Genomic DNA, 21,946 nt, shown 5'->3' with positions numbered 1-21,946 from the left:
AATGGTTTATGTGATTTAGTTGTGTGTCGAACAAGCCCCTTTTTACATGGAGCACTACTTTTACTTGAAAAAATGACAAACAATAGTTATTCACACCTGGGTATTTGGCAAACACTGTCTAAAAACTTAGTGAGGTAAATCTGTTACTTCAATGAAAACAATTTACAGTATTTGTTGCTAAGGATAAAATTTGAGCTTCTGAGAAAAATTCAGAATTTTGGAAAACTTGCATCCACTCCTGTGAATATGACAATTTTCTAATTTTTAATGGCTTCTCTGATGAGATCAGTGGCAATATTAATGAATATGAGTTTTTGATATGTGTCAATGTGTCAATGAAATGTGTCAGCATTTGGAAGATATCCATAGCTCGGTGAACCATTATTTTCCAAGTGACCAATGTATGGCATTATGAAATAATGCATGGGTAAAAGTTCAGTATATACCACAATAGACCAATGAATTTTAACACTTTAGTATGCAAATGTGTCCCTTCATACGGTTTCAGACTCTACATTGCTACTCACCTTTAAGAAACTGTCAGTTGTAGGGTTTTGTTGGCATGATATTAAATACAAGTTTTCACAATTATCTTAAAAAAAAAAAACTATTAAAATGCTCCTTCCTTTTACAATTACATATATAAGGCTGGATTTTCTACATTTATTTCAAACAAAATAATATAACAGAATAGATTGAATACAGAAGTAGATATAAGGATCGCGTCCTCTATTAAGCCAGATATTAAAGAGATTAGCAAAAATATAAAACCAATACCACTCTTCTCACTAAATTATTTTGGAAAATACAGTTAATTCTCATGAAATATGTGTTATTTATGTTAAAATATAATGGATTTATTATTAAAAATTTTTAAAGAATCAATAAACTTTAAAAAAATGATCAGTATTCATTTTCAATATGGAAGTCCACTCCTCAGAAAAAGAGATAGTCCTTCAGTACAATTACTCTTCATCTATGGAACCTGTGCAACTGAAGAAAGAAGTTTTCTTCCTCCAGCATATTCAACATTCAATGGTGAGACAGATGTACTATAATAGCTGCAGATATTCTAGTTCAGAAAGAGGGGAAATGGAAGGTAAAAAGGAGTCTTTGGTCCATAGCAGTTTTGAAATATAGCTGGGTGAATATTGAGAGTTATTTGATTATGTTCTTTGGATTGAGAATAATCCTCCATTGTTCTTGGTTCAGCCCTCTGACTCATCCTTCCTTTTTTCATGGAAAGTAGCACATGTTCACAGATGAATAGGTTTATCAGCCTACTTCCTGCCAGTAAAATTTGGGGGTCTGACAAACTACTTTTGTTTTGTACTCTCTTTGTCCTCATTTCAAGCTGGCATTGTTTCTGCTGAAATAAATTTCTCAGGAACTTTTTGAGTCTTTGTGTACTTCAATGGTGTGCACTTCATTAGACAAAAACTACACAATACACAAATTGTTTCAAAATAATCCCATGTCTATCTTTGGCTCCTGCTAAGAGCCTAAAGCTGAGGAACAGTACCTTCATAGAGGCCCAGTGGTTTGATAGAGAGTATCTGAGACATACTCTTAATCTCTTGAGATGGTCCTTCGTATGAGTAAACACCCTGACATTTTGAACTCTTTGAGGTTTTAACAAAAGTTTATAGAGTTATTCCCTGGGCATTTTCTCTAGAGTAGCGTTTCCTGACAGTGTTCAGAAGCCATCTCCTAGTGTTAGTGTATTTTACTACCTGAGGAAGATGAAGGTTTTCAAAATCATCAAGTCTTGATCCCTTTTTGTTTAATAGTTCTTCCCTTAAAGTGTCTCTCGTTTCTTTCATTTTACTATAAGTAGCAAGAATAAACCAGTCATCACCTTAAACACTTCACTTGGAAATCTCCTTAACTATACAACCAAGTTCATCACTTACAAGTTCTGCTTTCAGTATAATTGCAGGAGACAGTTTTACTAAGTTTTCTGCCACCACATTACAAAGATTCTCATTCCTCTAGTTTCCATTAACACGTTCCTCACTTCTTTCTGTGCTCTCAGTGACAGTGTCCTCAGTATCCATATTTTTACTGATAATCTGGTCAAGGTAATTGTGGCTTTCTCTATCATGCTCTTTACTGTTCTTCCAGCCTCCACTGACTGCTCAGTTCCAAAAGCACACACACATTTTTAGGAATCTGTTACAACAGCACCCTATTTCTAGATACCAAAATCTGCATAGTTTTCTATTTCTGTATAACAAATCCCATAATCTTAGTAGCTTAAAACGATACACATTAACTATCTGTTTATGTGGATCAAGAGTCTAGAACAGCTTAGTTGGGGTTTCCACTTTTGGTTCTCCCCAAGGAGCATTAAATGTTTTGGCTGGACTGTGTTCCCATCTGAAGACTTGACTGAAAAACAATGTGCTTCCAAACCCTCTCAGGTTGTTGGCAGAATTAATTTTCTTGCAGTGGTAGGACTGAGCGCTTTGGAAGGTTTTGCTGGCCGTCAGCCAGAGGCTGTCCTCAGCTTCTAGAGGCCACTTGAATTCCTTGCCACATGGTTCTCTCCATAGGCAGTTTATAAAATGGCAGCTTACTTCTTCAAAGCTAGCAGGAAAATGAGAAAGAGTAATTCCACTAGCGGGATGAATTCTTAGATAATATAATGATGGAAGAGATGTATTCCATCCCATATGCCATATAATGTAATATAATTATGGGATTAACATCCCATTATCTTTGCCATATTCTATTAGTTGGAAGTAATTCACAGGCTCTATCTACATTCAGGAACTTAAAGAACAGCATTAATACCAGAAGGCAGGGATCACTGCAAGTTATCTTAGGATGTATCTGCCACATTGAACAATGGGGGATGGAAACTAGAAGATAAATGCTACCCTCTTTTTCACTCAGGCAGACAATTCTAGATGAATTCTAAACAAATAATCAAAGATCTAGGAAAAAAAAAAAGGCCTAGTTGCCTACTGTAATGTCTAGATTGATAATGTACTCTTGAATTGACTTTCCTTCCTTCCATGCTTTAGTTTCCAAATTCTCCACTTTTATTCACTGGGATCCCTTCCCAAAATCAACTACCTGCACAGAAGTTATTGTCTCAGACTCTAATTTCTGGGTGGTTAATGTATAAGGAGTGAATAAATAAATGGCACATTACAAAATAAGAAGAATGTTAAGCAGAAGGGTCCCCTCCTCACAGAAGAATTATGCCCCCACTTCTCTTCTCTATATAATTTATCTAAGCTATCTTTAATGAGACAATGCTAAAACTTTGGAGGGGGGGTCGGGGGAGGGGAGGCACACCATAGGATTCCAAGATACAGTATCTTAACTCCTTTATAAAGTCAAAATTTGCCCTGGATACTAGATTGGGCAAGGCTGGCAAATAGAGCTCAATTAGTTTCTGTTGTAGAGAGAGACCTTTATCAATTGTGAACTCGGCAGAGCTTGACAAAAGAGCCCCAGAAGTATTTGAATACGAAGGAGAAAACCATTAAAGAACATTTATCACAAAAGTAGCAGTTTCTTCATTATCTCTATTTTCATGGTGTCTGTCACTTCAAGTGGTGACTATCATTCACTACTTTAGCCAAAGTATTTGTCAAATCATAAAGATGAAATGAGATGACTGTCAGGTCATATGTTTGGGTATGGAGGCAGGTGTGAAATCACAAAGACAGGAAAACCATGACATTTGGAAAAAGAGGTATAAGGAAAACCATATCTGGCTAAGAAGGAAAACTAATAGAGTGCTTAAGAAAAAGACTTAAGTCAGAGTCATCTAGCACAGTGAATTATTCTTATCTTTACATAAAACTTCTATAATTATTGCTTTAAGATTAAACCAGCTCCATGACCAGAGTTCTCATTTCCTTTTCTTAACACTGGGTGGGTGCTCTTTGAAATGTCTAAAGACAGGTGGCTACCATTTGGGTTGAGTGTATTGTATGTACAGACCCAACACTGAACTAATTGCTTTGCATGCAATTTCACAACATCTTTATGAGGATAGATGCTATTATTATCCTTTCCCTCAAGTATGAGGAAACTGTTAACCTTAGTTAGAATGTTGAGTAACTTGCCCAAGGTCACACAGCTAGTAAATGACAGAGCCAAAACCCAAGCTCATGTCTGCTGACTCTAGAGTCAAGGCCTGTAACCACTGTATCACATTGCTGCTGCAGGCTTCAAGATAGGAAATCTAAAAAAAAAAAGAAAGAGATGTTTTTACTATTTGAAAATAATTTGTTTTTTCATATCACATTTTAGTCTCTAAAACTAGTGAGCTTTAAATTTATGTTCTCTGGAAAATGCAAACTAATTTATGGTAACAGCACATCAATTGTTACTCGAGGGTAGGAGAGGAGGGGGAGGGGCAGGAGGTGGGAGTAAGGAATTACAAAGTTGCATGCAGAAACTTTAGAGAGTGATAAAGATTTTCACTATCTTGATTGTAGTGATTGTTTTACAGTTGTTTACATATGCCAAACTTATCAAATTATCATTTAAATATGAGGTTTATCAACTGTTAATTATACTCAATATTATAGATGAGGAAGTAGGTATCAACCAGTGTCATGTCTGAGATTAGCCAGAGAGGTAGTTCGTAGCTGGGACAGGATAAAAATACAATTTTTAAGATTTTCGAACAAGTCTTTTTTTTCCCTTCTCAATTTGATGTTATTCCCACATGATTTCAAAAGGATTTGAAGAGATAAAATATGACACAGGATTGTGTTTATGAAGAATTCTGAGTTAACTTACATAAGTCAGTTGAGCACTAGAAGCCCACCATAAATTCATTTGATGAAAAAGACCAATGCATCTTTTTAGAAGTCTCATCATATGCAATCTACTGAGAACTACATATTCTTAGGAATTCTATAATTGTGTGACCAGCAGGGGGCAACTAAATACTTCAGAGACAGCATCATGTACAGAACAAATTAAAATTGGAGACTTAGCATTTTGTTGTGTAGGAGAACTGAATTCCTTCTGAAATGATAATTAATGCCTAGAAATACATTCTCACAACACTGAATTTGTGAAGATAATTAGAACACTCCCCTAAGTAGACAGATTATAAAACCACAGTCTAAGGACTATTTGTAGGAGATTGGTTTGGTTGTTTTTTTTCAGTCCATAAGGTGTTTTGCAAAAGTCTATATATTTTATAAACAATGAATTTTTAAAAACTTCTTGTACTATAGGAAATATAATAAACATTGACTTATTTCTGTAGGTTATTCTAGAATTCTGCTATTTTACTTGACATTCTAAGATCAAAGTAAATAGGATTTGCACAGGATCTTGTTCTTAACCTAAAATATAATAAAATAACATTTCCTAATCTTCTTTTATAGAGACTAATTTTAAGGTCGTTGTATTAGTCATGGTTTTCCAAAGAAAATGAATTAACGAATATATGAGAGATATCCATATCTATACATCTATCTCTGTTTTCCCTTTTTCTTCAATCCCCAAATCAAGCTAACATCAAAACTTATTTTTTCTCTAAAAAATAGCTCCATCCTAGTTTAGGCCCCATTTAGCTCTTGCCTGGACTTTAGCTCTAATATCCTGTCTCTCTGCTTCCCAATTTTTCCTCTTCCAGCCCTCTACAGAGAAGCTGCAGTGATCTTTTTAAAAAGCAAATTTGGTCAGGTTACTTACCTGCTAAAAACAATCCAGTGGTTCCCCATTGCACTCTGAATAAAGTCTAAAACTAACCGTTCCATGTAGCCTGCTACAGGATCTGGCCTCTATTTACTTCCTCAATTTAATTTCTAGCCTTCCCTGTTTTACTTACCACAGTATATATTCATTTACTAGCATAGTTTGACTCTAAGGAGGTACTCAGTAACTATTGAAAATTAATGCATAAATAGAGATGACTTAAGTTTTAGATATATTTGTTGTGAAATGTCTAACTGGGGATTGCAATGATTAGTTATTCTATGTATAATTATGTTGCTCAGGAGGGAGGACTAAGCTAGAGATATAGTTGATAGATTAAAAAGAATAAGAACATAAGACCCATTTTTTCCTCTTTTTTCTAGGAAGAAGAGGTAGAGTGAAAAGAGAAGGCCGAGTATGGAATTTGGCGGTGATTAAAGAAATAGCAGAAAAAGATAAACTTGCAAAGGAGACTGAGGAGTTAGAAAGGCAGGAAGAAAACTAAGAGAATCTGATAGCATTAAAACAAAAGAAAAAGAGAATTTCTGCCCATAGGCAAACAAGAAACATACAAAGAAGTTGCCAGTTGGTGATGACTGCTAAAATGAAAATATGTGGGTTTAGTGCTCAGGGAGGCCTTATGAGCCATGGGTAAGTTATGCAGAGGTTAAAGAAACCACAGGCAAAGAGGCTTTGCCAAAGTAGCCAACAAGGCTTGTGCCCTGGTAGCCTCCCAGCTGGGCTCCTGTCAATGATGATTCAGAAGCTATATGTTGTGGACTCAGTAAGAAATAGCGATTAAAAAAATAATAATCTTTTGTTATTATAAAAGCAGTAAATGCATGGCAGAAAATCAGGAACTATATATAAGCAAAATAGAATATTTTTTTTCTAGTATTCTTTATCCAGATTACCACTGTTAACAGTTTATTGTATATCTTTCCATATCTTTACTTTTTCCTACATATGCATATAAATATATACTTATTTTTAAACCAAAGTAGTATAATATTCAATAGGCAGTTTTATAACCTCTTCACTTTTTTTAAATTAACAATCTTTACCTTTCTAAGTCAAAAAATGTTCATCATATATAAAACTCAAATTCCGATTTTCCCATTAGTTTCCAAAATATCTTTACCGTGAAAATTAGTAACTAAAAATAAAAAATTATTATTTATTTTTTTCCTCTTGAATCTATATTTCAGAGTAATCAAGTAGTTCCAGGTAATAAAGGTGAGCTCTAGTTTATCAAAGAAAAAATATAGAAGAAATGATGGAATTAGTTATTCTGCAATTCTCATTGAAATTATTAACTCATGTAAGGGTTTTCAATAGGTGTTAAAACATGAAGTTTATGTTTGAAGGGGAGCTGGATATCTGTATAGTATCAAAGTAATACCATACAAATTACTTCCCAGTCACAAATTTATAAAGGGATAAGACTGCCATATCATTAATTTGATTGTCAGTCTAAACATCAAAAATTGTGCATCAAATAGCATAAAAGATGCTATATAAAAATATACTGCACCACTTGTAAGTATACTAGCCCAATATTTAACTTGAATCCATTAAGTCTTTACATCTAATATCTTTCAAAGATATTAGCTTTGAAAAAGCCATTTTCACATTTATAAAAAGTCATAGATAAGGTGTTCTGGGTTGCTAAGCAACACTGTGTAGGCAGAATAATATGGAAATGTATTTGTTTTGCTTTGATTTATTGTACTTGATAAGTTTGTGAGACTGGATTGGCTTAGAGTATTGACTCTATGTATTGCAAGAGAAGGTCTGCTTGGAAGTCTTACTTAAAAAGAAAACACAACTCTGAAATTGAGTCTAGTTCCAGTTTGCTGAAGTGGTATTCGTTTTTACATTACATGTGAGATTCTGATATTTGAATTGGGGATTGTATAATTCTTAAATAAATCTTCTTTCATGATCTGAGATTATTCCCGTGTCTTCTATAATTCTCAGAATTGGGGGAGTTACTGCAAAAGCCTTGGTATCAACGGAAGGTTGGTAGAGTATATGTTCTGTGTGAAATTTTCTTACAACTAAGTGGGGTGAAAATAGTAATATTGTGCAGAATGTAATATTCTCCAAAATGGTAATCATAATTGTTTATATTTTTTGAGTTCTTTAATTCTTATAATAACATTTAAAAATAGATTTTTAAAAATACTCCACAAATGAATAAAAGAACCTTGGTGAGATTACATAGCTAGTAAATGATAGGGCTAGGATTAGAACTGAGATCGATCTGACTTTACAACTGAAGTTCAACCTCTCTACATTATACTACTTTAGTGAGTCAAATATTAATGAACCTAGTAATAGTGATTGAAGTAATTCTGAGATTTTCTTTGGATTTAATAGTAATGCTAACTCATAACAGTTTCTGAATTATCACTGCTAACCTTAACAGGAATATCTATGCATGAAATGAAAGTACTAAGTTCTTGTCAAATATTAGCACTGAAGAAATAAAACATTAACAAGAAGACTTTTGATTCTTTTTTCAGATAACAGTCAGTGCTGTTCAAGGCAAAGCCTAAACTTTTACTTGACATTTTTTTGCTACTTTATATGAATTTGACAGTTGTGCATTCAGAATCTGTTCAAATTCTATTTGTAACAGAATCATGTGAATGCCAAAGAGATCAGTACATCTGCTTCTCAGCATCTCTAGAGTAATCCGTATTTGCAGAAAGCTTTATATAAATTTGAGCATGTCAATGTGCTCAATCTGATTTATTTACCACAGGTCATGTGATATTAGCTTTTCACAGGGCCTTAATAGAAGTTCGAAGCAAATAACAGGTGGCATGAGTTGCTTTTGAATTGAACACTTTTACTGAAAAAAAAAAAAAAGGCACAGACATGATAGGAGGAAATAATCGCTATATTTGGGTAAGGGTAGAAAATAATAAGTAGTAGTTGCAGAGTACATTCCCCTGGACCTGACCTACAGGTGGTGAAAATAAAGTAATATATTTTGAAGTTTTTTTCTAAAGCAGAAGCCCAGTTATAGTTGAGTATGTGTCTCTAAAAATTAGATATTTTTAAAAAGCATGTATTTTCATAACTAAGACAATTAATTATAATTCCTTAATATTATGTAATGTCCAGCCAGTATTAAAATTTTCTTGATTATCTCACTGATATATTTGTATAAAAGTGGCTTGTTTGAATCAGAACCTAAAAATGTTTCATGTATTACATTTGATTGATATGTCCAATGAGTCTATTTAAATCTTTCCTTGTCCTTATTTGTTTAATAACCATCATTTTCTTCTAGAGTTTTCCCTGTTGTTTGTTTAGATTATAGTATTCACATAGTAGTCACACGGTGTAAAACTTTTGTAATAATTTAAGGAAGGATTGTTAGATGTAAATGACATCAGGTCCAAGGCTTTGGGTTGACAGAGAAAAGTAGTGGGAAGTAATTAGCAAAGTGGTACCACCAGGGGAGAAGTCTTTAGCCATCTCTGGAAAGGAGCTGACATTCGAAGATGAAGTCTTAAATAGGGGTGTGCCAACTCCAGTCCATTTCCAGGAGGGTGTTATAGGGATTAAGGGTTAAAGGAAACGATGCAGTGAATGGGATTGGGAGTCTAGTCTCAGCTGTGCATATAAGAATACAGGGCAAAAGTAAGGCTCCCACAGGAATTGACTGAAAACAACCAGGGGAAAGTATCGACAGGGCCCAGAACAGAGGAATGAACCTAATAGAAACACAGCTTTTGGAATATACAGTGGATATCTTCTCTTTCCAAGTTGTCATCTCTGGGCACCAGTCTTCTGGAGTGATAAGAGAGACACAAAATACCTAAGAGATCTGTCAGAAAGCATCTAGGTAGAACCTGTCATTGTTGGGAGGTGTGATAGATGGCTACTACCTGATAATGCTTTGTGTATGGCACCTTGACTCCCAGTAGAGAGCAATGGGAATGACAGTTTTGAAACATTGCTAGTTTATAGGGCGAGGCCTCTTGCTGGTTTTTGCATTCATTTCAGGAAAGAGATGGAGTAACCTACAGATACTTGATAACTTATTTTGTCAACAGGCTGTGCCTCAGAACCTGTAAAAACTGATAACTTATTAAATTGAAAGAATTAATGTACAATCTGGTTTATATAAATTGAATTAATTCTGACCTCTCAGTAAGTTTATAAATAGATAAATTCAGGTTGGACAAAGCTAACAGGAATAACCTATACCAGTAAAATATAATCATTTATATCTTAAAAGATATAAAGACATGAAAGTCATTGGGCATTCTGCAGTGAAATTATAGATTTGGTTTTATCAAGAAAGTACTAGAAAAGTATGTTGTGAATAATCTCATATGGTTGAGGGAAAGAAAGAGTAATGCTTGGGAAGAAAAAGTAAGGTATAAAATTTAAGGGATTATGTGTTCTATGTTTTCCATGTTTACACAATCGTGATAAACAGCTTTTTATACACTGTCATGAAATTGAAATGAAACACATATCTACAACTGGGAATGGGTAGTTGTGTAACCATCAGAAAGAAATGGGTTCCTCTTTTTAAAATTTATTTGGAGTTTAGGATGCCCTCTTGAGCTGAATTAAAACTTGAGTCAATTCTTATAGCCTGAGCATAAATTTCTAACTATTTCCAGAGATGATGTTAAAAGTTACAGCGTGCACCTAATTTTGAATAGGTGATGTGGGCGGAAAGAGTAGGCAGAACTTTTAAATAAGACTTAATTGTCCTTAACCTGTGAATACATAATTATATAATTCGTTATGACATACTTTCATTTTTAAACTTCTATGGTGGGAATCATTAATGCTTCATAGTTATGTGAAAAATAGTATATAATTCTGCTTTTTATTACTTTATATCATGGTCTCCTAAATATACATTAATTTCTCTGATTATTCATAAATTGTCTTCATTGGCACATTATGCAAATTTGAAATAAGGATGTCATCATGAAGAAAATACTGAAAATGTTCTACCAGTACAGTTCTTTAAAAAGTACCAATAAAATATTAATACAATTCTGTCTGTATGGATGAGAAAGAAGACAAAAAATTTAAAAAAGTTTAGTGTTTTTGCTTTTAAAGGCATATACCACATAGAGATAATAATACAAATGGGTGTAATACTTGGTCTGATGAGGTTGGTGTAATAGTGGGTATAAAGTGAGAATTTTAATGAACTTATTCTGATGTTAGTCGTATGAGTGATTGTCGTTTTTTAAAAATATTAAAATAATTTTAACAATTACATTTTGAATAATTAATGATTTGGGGATTTATGTAAACATTTACCATTTTCAATGCTCTCCCTCTAGTCTCAACTCTTAGCCCTTTCATTTGAGATCACTCTATTTTTGTCTAAAGAAATTCCTTTAGACTTGCTATTGGTGAGAATGTTAGCAGCAAACTTTGCTTTTCTTGCCTGAACATGCCATTATTTTGGCCTTATTCTTGAAAGATCTTTTTACTGGGTATTAAATTCTAAGCTTACAGTCATTTTCTTTTAGCTTGTTGAAGATATTATTCTGTCTCTGGTTTCTGTTGCTATTGATGAAAATCAGTTACCAGAAGCTTTGAGGATAATCTGTATTTTTTTCTCTGCTGCTTTTTTTGTTTGTTTGTTATTGGTGCTCTATAGTTTTACTATGATGTATCTAAGTATGGGCTTATTATTCTTTAGCTTGCTTGGGATCTGGGGGACTTCTCAAGTCTGTGGGTTGGAGTCTTTCATCAGTTCCGGAAAAGTTCTCAGTCATTATCTTGTCAAATATCGCCTCTGCCCAATTATCTCTTTCCTATTCTTTTGTAGCTATGATTAGACTTATTTTAGATTCCACAATGTCTTCTATGTCAAAGTCTCTTTTATATTTTTCTCTTATTTTTATTTTTCTGTTGCATTTGGGATAATCTCTTCATTTCTAACTCCTGGTTCACTAGATTGTACTTCTGCTGTGTCAAATAGACTATAAACTTGCCCACTGAGTTTTACATTTTAATAATCTATGTTTTTCAATTAAGTTGCTTTTTCAAATATCTTCAGTCATTCTTTATAGTTTCTTGTTCTCTGTACATATTTTCAAGCTTGTCTTTTATTCCTTTATTCATATTTTAGATAATTACTTTATAGTCTGTGCCTGGTAATTTCTGTATCTGCAGTCTTTTTCACTCTCTTTCCGCAGTCTTATGTTTATATTATTTCTAATGTCTTATTTTCTTCTGTGCTTGTTATTTTTTAAAAAATGTGAGCTGCTAATTTTCCTCAGAATTTTTTATAATCCTTCTGTAAGGCTTAAAATGAAGATGAGTTCCTCCAGAGAGGGTTGGCATTTGCTTTTGCCAGATATCTGAGAGCACTAACAGTCAAAAATAATTCTTAATTATCAGTTTAATCACACATCTGGAATCACATAGATGGTATGAATTCAAGTTATATTTTTGCGTGAAAGCTGGATTGTGACTCCAAGTTCTCAGATATAATTTCGTTTATTTCCCTGTTTACTAGGTGCCAAGGTTTAAGACAGTTTATTTTCTTTGTAAGGAGGGGTGTGTATGCTAGCTAGTAAGGGACAAATTTGTTTCTAGTACATATTTAAACTGAACAAATAATACTTAGAATCACTGTCTTCCGTGTATGTAGGGCAGGTCGTGAGTTTTGTCTAAGGCAATAAAAACCAAAGCTTATGTTAATTGGTTTGGCAAATGCCTTTGGGGTAAAGGCTGGCTTTTAGGCTCTGCTCAACTCTCTAGGTTTTTGCCTTCATTTCATTTTTGACCCAATAATTCCTTACTTTATTTCCAGTTCAGCTATATAATTAATATGATTTTAAAACTTTTTTCTCAGAAATTTTGTTTTCAGTGTGATCACTGAGTTGGGTATCTGGTCCACGATATGCCATAAACAGAAGTCTATATTCTTCTTTATATTTTTTTAATTATCCAAACTTTCCTTGAGGGATATTTCTTTAAAACAAGTAATACTAAATAGAAATACTTAAAATCGATAAGCAAATATTTTGCAAGCAAATATGTAATTGTATAGACTACATTTAATGTAAATATTAGTTATTTACTACATATTTTTTAGATGTCTATTATTTTATTTTACTATATAGAAGTTTAAATATTATGATTCTATAGTGCATTTAGCCTTTGAACCACTCACCTGTTGGCTCAAATTCACATTAGGTGATTTGCGAAACTATGATATATAACAATTTAAAAAAATCTCTGACTTACAACAATAAATATTTATGTTCTACTCTTGTTAGTAGCTGCAGATCAGCTGCTGCAGAACTGCTCCAGGGTAAATGTGAGTTTTAGGTCTGCTCCACATATTTTCTTATTCAGAGATGCTATTTGGAGCATGCTTTTCTTGTGGCACTCAGCAAAAGACTAAGATTGACCTGAATGTTGCACTCAGATTTAAAGCAGTTAGCATGGGACACATATGCTCACAAACCATTGGCTAGAGACCAGTGACATGACCAAGAGTAATAATAATACACTCTACCACAGTTTTCAAAGTTATGTTAAATATTTTACTTATGTCTTACTTACTTATGTTAAATATCTTACTTATGCTCTCAATCTTCTTAGAGAAAAATCCTCATTAGCAAACTTTGGCAACATAAGCGTCTAAATGGATAGGCTAAAGGAAAAACACCCTCAAGCCAAATCTCTCTCATTCTAGGTCAGGGTTGAAATACATTCAGTGGGCAAGATTATCATGCCTATTAGTGCTTAAACTGATTTGGAAAAAAAATCCCTTCTCATTTTTAGAAACGAATAATTAATTAAACATTAGGCAAAAGACATGAATTTTCTTCATTGGAGTTAAAAGTGGATAGTTATAATAAAGTTTTATTTTAAAATATTAGTTTTAAAATCATTTTAAGAGTTGCAAACTTCCAAGGTTCTCTCTCTCTTAACAAAGTAAATGAAAGTTATCAGATATTTTTCAGTTGTAGTGCAGAACCACATATTAGTTTCTATTCATGTTGTGATTACATTGAAAATGCTAGATTGGATGATCTGGAATCATAGAGTAGTAGATTTGAAAGGAAGCTCAAAAACATTTTTCAACTCAAGTGTATTGATTCATCATTTTGTTGCAATCAGTTGTGAGGTATGTCAAAATCATTAGCTATTCATGACAAGGTACTGTTACTAGCAAGTTAAAATACAGATTGCTTAGTGAAAGATATGCTTTGTTTTGTTTTCCTGTAATATCTACACTTTCACTTACCTGCATTCTGGTTTTTTCTTTCTTTTTTTTTTTTATTGAGTGTGGCTAAAAGCAGTTACAGCTATTTTGACAAGAATTTGGATAATCTTAGGTATACCATGATTATTTATTTTAAATGTGAATATATCTATTTGAGAAAAAGGTTGCGTATCATTCCTTAAAGAGCATGTAGCCAACTCCCTATTTTTATCAGAACTTGAAATGCAGAGAGTAATTTATCTAGTCACACATCTAATTAGCTAAGTCTATGTAACCTAGGCCTCCTTGCTTCCAGTACTGTACTTCCTATTCCAATAAATGAATATTTATTTTCAGCAGCTAGTATAAGAAAGTGGGGCTAAGAGGATTAGGCAAGGCAATTTGCCTCCTTTTTCTAATCTTAAGTCTCAGTTCCAAAGTAAAGGAAAAGCACCAGAGAAAAAGAGTCCAGATGGTATATTTCACATGTTATCTATGCTGTAGGAACACTCTTTATCAAATGTACTTGATTGTAACGCACAATAAGAAATATAGTTTAAATTACAACATAGACACACTCACCTTGTCTCATAACTGAAAGTCTAATAAAGCAATTATTACCCTTACTAGACATGCACTCTGATCTTTTATATTCAATTCCATTCTAGACTATTTCATGAAAAAATACAATTGATTTTTGAGTCAGTTTGGAAAATAAGAGACAGTTTTCAATTTGTTGACAAACTCCAAAGTTACTAGCTTTGCCGAAATAATATCATTTACAGAATAAACTTCCCTCACATTTATTTGAACTACAAGTGTCATCTCTCAGACTTCAGAACAGAATCTGTAAAATCTTTTCCTCATTAGAACACCAGTTTATTACAATATCTTATAGATTCTAAGACTCATCGTTTTTCACAGTTTAACATGTCTGAATTCAAGATGTATCTTAAAGTCAGTGGCATGGCAGTTTAATTGGCAGTGTTTCTTTTCTTTCTCGGATGATATGGCCTAATGGTGAGTCTTAAGACCCATCATTTCTTAGAGTTTCAATGACAAATATTAATAATAAGTGTAATATAATAATTATATAGGCCAAACTCTATTGCTTATTAATTTCAAAATATCAAGCTGATCAGAAAGCTTTTTGATGTCTTCTTAAAAAAATGTGGGGAGATGAGAAATGCTTAAGAAAAGAACTTTAGCCCTGGGCTGGAAGAAAAAATGAGTTACAAACTGAGATGAGCTATTACAGAAAGCTTTCTTACGTGTTTTTATTGTTAGCAGGGTTTGATTACAATCTTTTTGCTTTTCCACCTCCCTTATTTCTCTGTTCTTTTGGTGACTAGCATTTTACTCTTTTCTTCTAATCAACAGGGCTGGGGGGAAGCTCCTCCAACCATGGTTAAAAAGGAGGCAAAAAGTTGTGTCCAAAAGTTAAGGTACTTAAAAAATAAAGAATTAGGCTTATGGAAGGAACTGGCAAATTTCTGCTGTTTAGACTGCCACCAACCTAACACATTGTAAAACTTAATGACTGTAAAACTGGCACGAAGCATCCTGAACATGACTGAACAAAAATAAGTTTGCTAGGCTATTTTGATTCCAGCGTGACTGAAATGCACCATCCTCTCCTTAAAACTAAAAACCTCTAATGAAGAAAACAGTAAATTAAATGCCACAATTAACGTGCTACTAGAAATAGGAACAAGTAGTTACTGCTTTTCAAGTCAGGCAACACGATGCCTTTTTTCCTTTGTTTGGCTAAAACCTTAGTCAAGCCCAAACCTGGGGAGGCAGGTCTCACGCTCTGGCTTCAGACTGGGCGTGGGGTCCTGAGCCCTGAGCAGGGAGCAGTAAGTATTGTGCAGTTTCCTAAGATTGGGCAGAGCCCGGTACCACGGGTCCAAAGGCCTCGCCTGGGCAGCTCATAAGCGTGAGCCAGGCGGCGGTGGGCTTGCATCCTGAAACTGCCCTCGAGTGTGCGGAGGCGGTGCGGCGACGATAAGACTGGCAGAAGAAGGCGTTGCCAGTTGCTCCTGCAGGGTTGGCACCCCCCGGGCAGGGGAGGCCTCGCCGCTGCCACCTCCGCTCGCGGTCACGTGACGGGGAGAGGGTGTGGCCCGAGCGCGCGCGAGCCGGGGGGCGGGGCCGGAGGGGGAGGGCGCAAGAATGTGAAGGATCTTGGCGGCTCTAGGTACCCAGAGAGGCGGCGACGCGGCGAATGACAACATTAGGCCGCGACGCGCTCCGGGACGGGCGGTAGTGGTAGCGGCAGCCCCGGCGGTTGCAGCGTTGGCTTTCGCCGCGGTGTTGGCCGCCACCGGTGCCCCGCAGACGGAGCGAAGGCGGGGACCCGCCCCGGCTGGTGGCCCGCGAGGCCGGCGTTCCCGCCCCTCTCGTGGGCAGAGCCGACAGCGCCTCCGCGGCGGCGAGACAGCGCCCTTGGTCTGGGCTCGTTCCCCAGCTGTCGCTGGCGACAGCGGTCGAGAGAAGTTAGGGTCGGACCGGACGCGTGCAGAGCTCCAGAGGAACCGGCCCCCTGCGCCTCGCCTCTCCGGGGGCTCCGCACCGGTGAGTGTCGCGCGGGTTGGGGGGGCGGTGGGTTCGCACTCCTGCGGGCGACTGCACCTCCAAATCTCTACGTTCTGAGCTTAGGCCGCTGGGGACTTTCTCTTTGTCCCCTTTTGGAGTGAGGGATTCCAGAGGCTGGCAGGGGCGGAGTGTTTTAGGACCCACAGTAGGTACGTCTGTCCCCTTACAAAGCCACGGCAGGGGCGGGGGGAGGCACAGCATTTTGGCGGCCCGAATGTCTGCCTCCTCCCGAAGTTTGGGCGGACGGCGGGGTCTCGCCGGAAGCTCCGGCGCCCGGGAGAGCTGGCGCTGTCACTTGGTGCGGTTAAGACGAGGCTCCCGTTTTCCTGTGACAGCACCGGAGGAGATTGTGCAGCGCACCGCAGACCACACCCGCCCTTGCAGAGCCGAATGACACGGTGCTGTTCCTTCCTCTAAACCTCAGTTCCTGTGGCCTTATAGCGTAGGAGGAAAGCTAAGCCTTTGGTGTACTTTTAAATTTAGTGTTTCTTTCAAAGCCCTTTCTCAATAGTGGAATCAGGTTCCAAGGAGCTTCACATGGAACGTGCTTTTGGTTCATTGAGCCACCCACTCAGGATCCACGAAGCAACTGTATATGCAGATTTTCCATTCACAAAAGTCATTTAACACTCTTCTTTATGAAAGACATCTGCTCTGGAGAAAATGCTCAATTTCATTTTATCTAAATGCTGTTTGAAATAATAGGTTAACTTGGGCTCCTACTTAAACATGGGAAAACTTATCTAATTGATGATATAAGCATATATGCTTTAAATACATAATTTAATGAAGTTTCTGCCTTTCTAGTGGGAGACTTTAAATGACACCTGAGTAATATTAGAATGCCCTGTGTATGGTAGGGTTATTAGTTTTTATTAACTTTCCCTGAAACTTAGCCTCAAATTAGTTCCTCTTTTGGTCTTCTAAATAATCACTTAAAACCGTTTTTGACTCCTTAGAATTACAAGAAGAGCAAGGATTGTGCAAGAACATGGGTGAATTGCTTGTTAGGATTTTTCCTTCCCATCAGAAGTCATATACACTGATCATGCTGAGAGACTGTGGTCATTTTCTATGCTTGCTAGAACTCATTTTGCAATAAAATTGTTAAGACCATGCTAGTGTTGTAAAACAGGTTGGAGAAGGAAAAGTAAGGGTGTGAAATTTGTCCTCTATTGAAAGTACAACTAATTTCAAATATTTGTTACCTCTATTTTGATAGCAACTATATATGGAATGACTACAATATGCCTGTTTTCAAAGTACCTGGAAAGGGAATAGATGAAACATAAGAACTGCCTTTTAGGTCTTTAATTATGGAGATTAAGTCCTTCTGGTCAAATTCCATGTGAACTGTTTGAGCCGCAGTACATTGTACACAGGTGCTTAGAAATGCCTGTTTAATTAAAAATGGTCATGATTTATTTCTTCTTCATTGTATTGTAATATTTATCGTATCTGTAATCTGAAAAGATGCTGCTATATTTCTTTCAGTTAGAATGTTATTACATTTTAGAGGCAATCAAATGTTTCTTATAACACATTTATAAATTCGACAATGTCTAGTTTCTTTGTTCATTTTGAATTAAAAAACCTTAAAATATACTTTGGAGAAAAATATACACTTCTGTGAAATGCAGTTATGTTTTAGTTTGTTTTGATTTAAGAAAAAAGATAAAATTATGAATTTACAAAATATGCATTACAAAAGGCTTTTTTTTAAAGGGCAGATTGCAGAATTTTTTTTAACTAGTGAGTGGTCTTAGTACATTTTAAACTTGGTTTGGTTTATAAATAATCCTTCAAGAGCAGGTTACTTGTATTAAAGCATGAATGACAAAGTAAAGAACTGTTACTTAGATGTAGTTTTATAGTATTATTTTGGAAAATTCTTATCCCGATAGCAATACAAGAAGTATTATATTTTAATATTTATATTATCATATCCAAAGCTGAACACATTTATAGCAATGATCTTGGAGCATTGGGGATTCAAAAGTAGAAGACATAGGCCCTAGCTTATTCTAATGAATGTGACCTACAAATAATGCAAGTTAAATTAAAAAGCCTCTGAGTACTTCATTAATGAAGTTGCTGAGTGCAAGGAGATAGATGGAGGTGCTTGATTAAAGTATTTACAGCTGAAGTGTAGTTTCCTTGTGGATGGGACACAGGAAGAGATGTCTGGACTAATGTGTGAAGGTTTAATATCAGTGTGTAGGAAACCCCTGAGAGATTTTTTATCTGTCCTTCCTCCTACCTTGATCCCCACCTCCTCATGTATCTTCAGAAGGGCATGAAGTTGAAGGTCTCATCTGGAAGACATGAGAGAAGGGCTTTTTCCTCCTGAAAAATGTTATCAAGTTTGCAGGCTTTCTTCAGACATCTTGTAGGAAAGGAGTCCTTGTCCTGAAATATCATACTTTTATATAGCGTATATTATTTTTACCTTTGTTAAAGTTGCAAACAATGTAATCTCTCCATGATAGCGAGAACCTTACCTATTTTGCTCACCATTGACCCTTCAAATGCTTGATAATTAGTGAATGAAAAAAATGCAGTTCCTGATATGTGACTGGAGAACAAAGAGGAGTGTGTGATAACGTAGTCCAAATTAGATACAAGCAATAAAGTGATAAAGGAAGGATGGTGGCTTGAGAGGCAGGGAGCAGGTCATTTACACTGAAGAACTTTCTTGGAGGTGATTCTTGAGTTAGGTCTTGCTGAAAGCTGTATATCTGAAGAGAAGCAGATTTTCTAAGGAGGTAGACAGCATGAACCAAAGCATTTAAATCAAACTAGGTAATCAGCTTAAGCCCAGTGAGTCTTTTTTGGTAATATGAATATATTTTTTTTCTCATAACTTGCCTCTCCCAGAGAAAACTGGCACACCTTATATAAGCTAAGATTTAGAATTACTTGAGTTTTGGAAGTGACAATGGTACAGCAAAAGCAAGAGCACTGAACTGGGGTTAAGAAAATTTGAATTAGATTTTCGATTGCATCTTATACAAGTAAGTGTCCTTGGGCAAATCACTGGGCCTTAGTTTTCTCATTTGTAAAAGGAAGATAATCTTTATCCCATATGATTGTTGAGAGAATGAAGTTACATAATGTATATGAAATTGCCTACCTTACTATATCACACATAGAAGAAATGAAAAAACATTAAATTATTTAAAACATTTTTTTGTCTTTAGACCTCTAAAAAATATTTTGGTATATCACGAACTTTAATATCTATTTGACCTTTGAGTTGATCCATGGTGTTATATTTAAATTTATCAGTATCAAAGTTTTAGATGCTTAGTTTTCTTTTAATCAAACATAGGATTTTTTTTTTGATAGAAATGGGGCTTGTGTTACTTTCTAATGTTACCTCAAAGAATGGTGGATGCCCCAAATTTTTAAAGCTTTAAGTGAATATCTGTGGCTGAAAATCAGCCTTTAGGCATTTCTTTTGTACAGAATTTGTGTTTGAAGAAATTGCCCTTACTTACCATGCTATCTATTCATTGTTGTGAAGAAATGAAATTTTCCTGGTAAGGAAAAAAGTGACCAAAAATATTCTCCGCTTATAGTGATCTAAGTGATTCTAAACCATGAAGGATCTCTCTACCTGCTGTGCTTTATTTTAGAATTCAGTATTTTTTGAGCAGGCTAATAGACTTCTGTATCATTTCTTGTCTAAGCTTTTTGTTCCAGTAGCTGCTTGTTCTTTTATGAATCTCAAAATTTCATTATATTTTGTGAAGTCTTTGTAGTGTTTATAATCCATGGAGCAGTCTGTCCTTTGTATAATATTTGGAAGGGAATTTTATTATAAAAAGACTAAAAAGAGTGTTGAGTCTTCAAATGATAAAGAAGCCAGTTACCTACTATATTTTCATATTCACAAAAGACAAAAAAAAATGGTTTTAGAGTTTGAAGACTCTTTTCAGAAAAAGAGGAGACACTTTTTGATTTAAGATTGTTAAACATTGATTCAGACAGAGATTGTTAAAGTTCCCAAAGGTGTCTTAGGAGTGGTTGGTCATACTAGTAATAATAGCTAATATGTTTGACTCCTAACTATGTGCTACTTTAAGAGCACTTGACATATGTTATATTTATTCCTCACTATGAATTCACCCCCCCCCCCTTCCCAAATAAAGCTAGTTTCTTCTCCTTTTTTTAAACCTCAGGCACCGAGAGATTAAGTAGTAGGTAGTGGAGCCAGGATTTAAACTAAACCGAGTCACAGGGAGGCTAAGTAGTAGGTGGTGGAGCCTACTGAAAGAATTGAATTTGAAGTTTAACTTGACCTTTGACTTCAGAGTCTTTCTTTTTAATCACCTCATTATACGGCCTTTTATAGTTTATTTGCAGTTGCCCCTTACGACAGATCTTGGCCTTCATAATCTTTGTGAATCTGTTCCGATTGTGTGATTTGATGAAAAGTACACTTTGTAATAAGATGGCATATAGCCTCAATTTTTTTTCATTTCAAATGTATTTGACTGACATCCTATTTTTTAAATCTTAAAAAGATTCTTGCAGTAAGGCGAATAATTATTTTATTATTCATCCAGTTGAAATTTTCTCACTAGGAAACTCCAGAATCTACTGGAAATACAAGAACATGGTAGATATAGTATTTTACAGTGAATTGTTACAATTTTTAAAATTCATACTAAAAAAACCTTTTTTTAAAGGATAAGATTGATGCACAGAATTGGTGTGGATGGTTTTTATGTAGTGTATTTGAGGGACACAAATCTATATAATTGAGATCTAGCCTTTTTTTTCATGACCAATCTATTTAAGTTTATTTAAGCCATATTCTGCTGAAATTTCCACCATTAACATAACTTGTTTGGGGGCTGCCAGATGCCACAGGAGTAGTTTATCAGATTACATAGTTTCTTATAAAGAAAGCTCAGGCCCTGTGGAAATTATGAAATCTGTTTAGGTATGTTCTGATGGGTGGGAATATGGTGTATCTAGAGAAAGAGCAGTCCAGTCTACATAACGTTATTGCTTGGTAAAAGGACCTTGGACATGAGGGCACAGGTACATTGCTCAAGTTGAGAGTACAGTGAGGGTCTTCTAAAGACTAGCTTTGCTTACTATATAATTTTGACTGTAATAACATTGGAGATCAGCATTCCAGAAGTAAAGAAAAACAGTGCCGTACATCATAGTGGGGAGTTTATAGTTCCTAAACACTTTTGTAAGATGTAGATGCTTTATAAATACTCATTGATGATCATGGAAGGAGTCTCTTAATACCTGTTATTTTAGAAATATAGTGTGGTAGAATAGCACAGGCTCTGGAACCAGACTTAAGTTCAGAACCTGTACAGCCACTTACTAGCTTATTGTCCTGTACCTGGCCCTATGCTGACATGAAGTGGCCTCGGGAGAAGAAAATGGTATATTTAGGCAGAGCGAAGCCCAAAGATGCAC

The 21,946-nt window shown here is 35.5% G+C and overlaps 1 protein-coding gene across 3 annotated transcripts in view; it reads left to right on the top strand.

The window, feature by feature from the left end:
• The first annotated feature begins 16,346 nt into the window (after positions 1-16,346).
• The window catches only part of OSBPL8 (oxysterol binding protein like 8), a 146,241-nt gene continuing 140,641 nt past the window's right edge, over positions 16,347-21,946 (top strand). For all 3 annotated transcript variants that reach the window (XM_039838885.1, XM_039838883.1, XM_039838886.1), the window contains exon 1: positions 16,347-16,477. The gene's annotated coding sequence lies outside the window, so the exon portion shown is untranslated. The remainder of the gene's footprint in view (positions 16,478-21,946) is intronic.

Source organism: Pteropus medius, unplaced genomic scaffold, assembly GCF_902729225.1.
Source record: "Pteropus medius unplaced genomic scaffold, Ma_sr-lr_union100, whole genome shotgun sequence".
Classification (NCBI taxonomy): domain Eukaryota; kingdom Metazoa; phylum Chordata; class Mammalia; order Chiroptera; family Pteropodidae; genus Pteropus; species Pteropus medius.
Note: the sequence above shows the minus strand (reverse complement) of the source record. Positions and strands in the feature narration are given on the sequence as shown.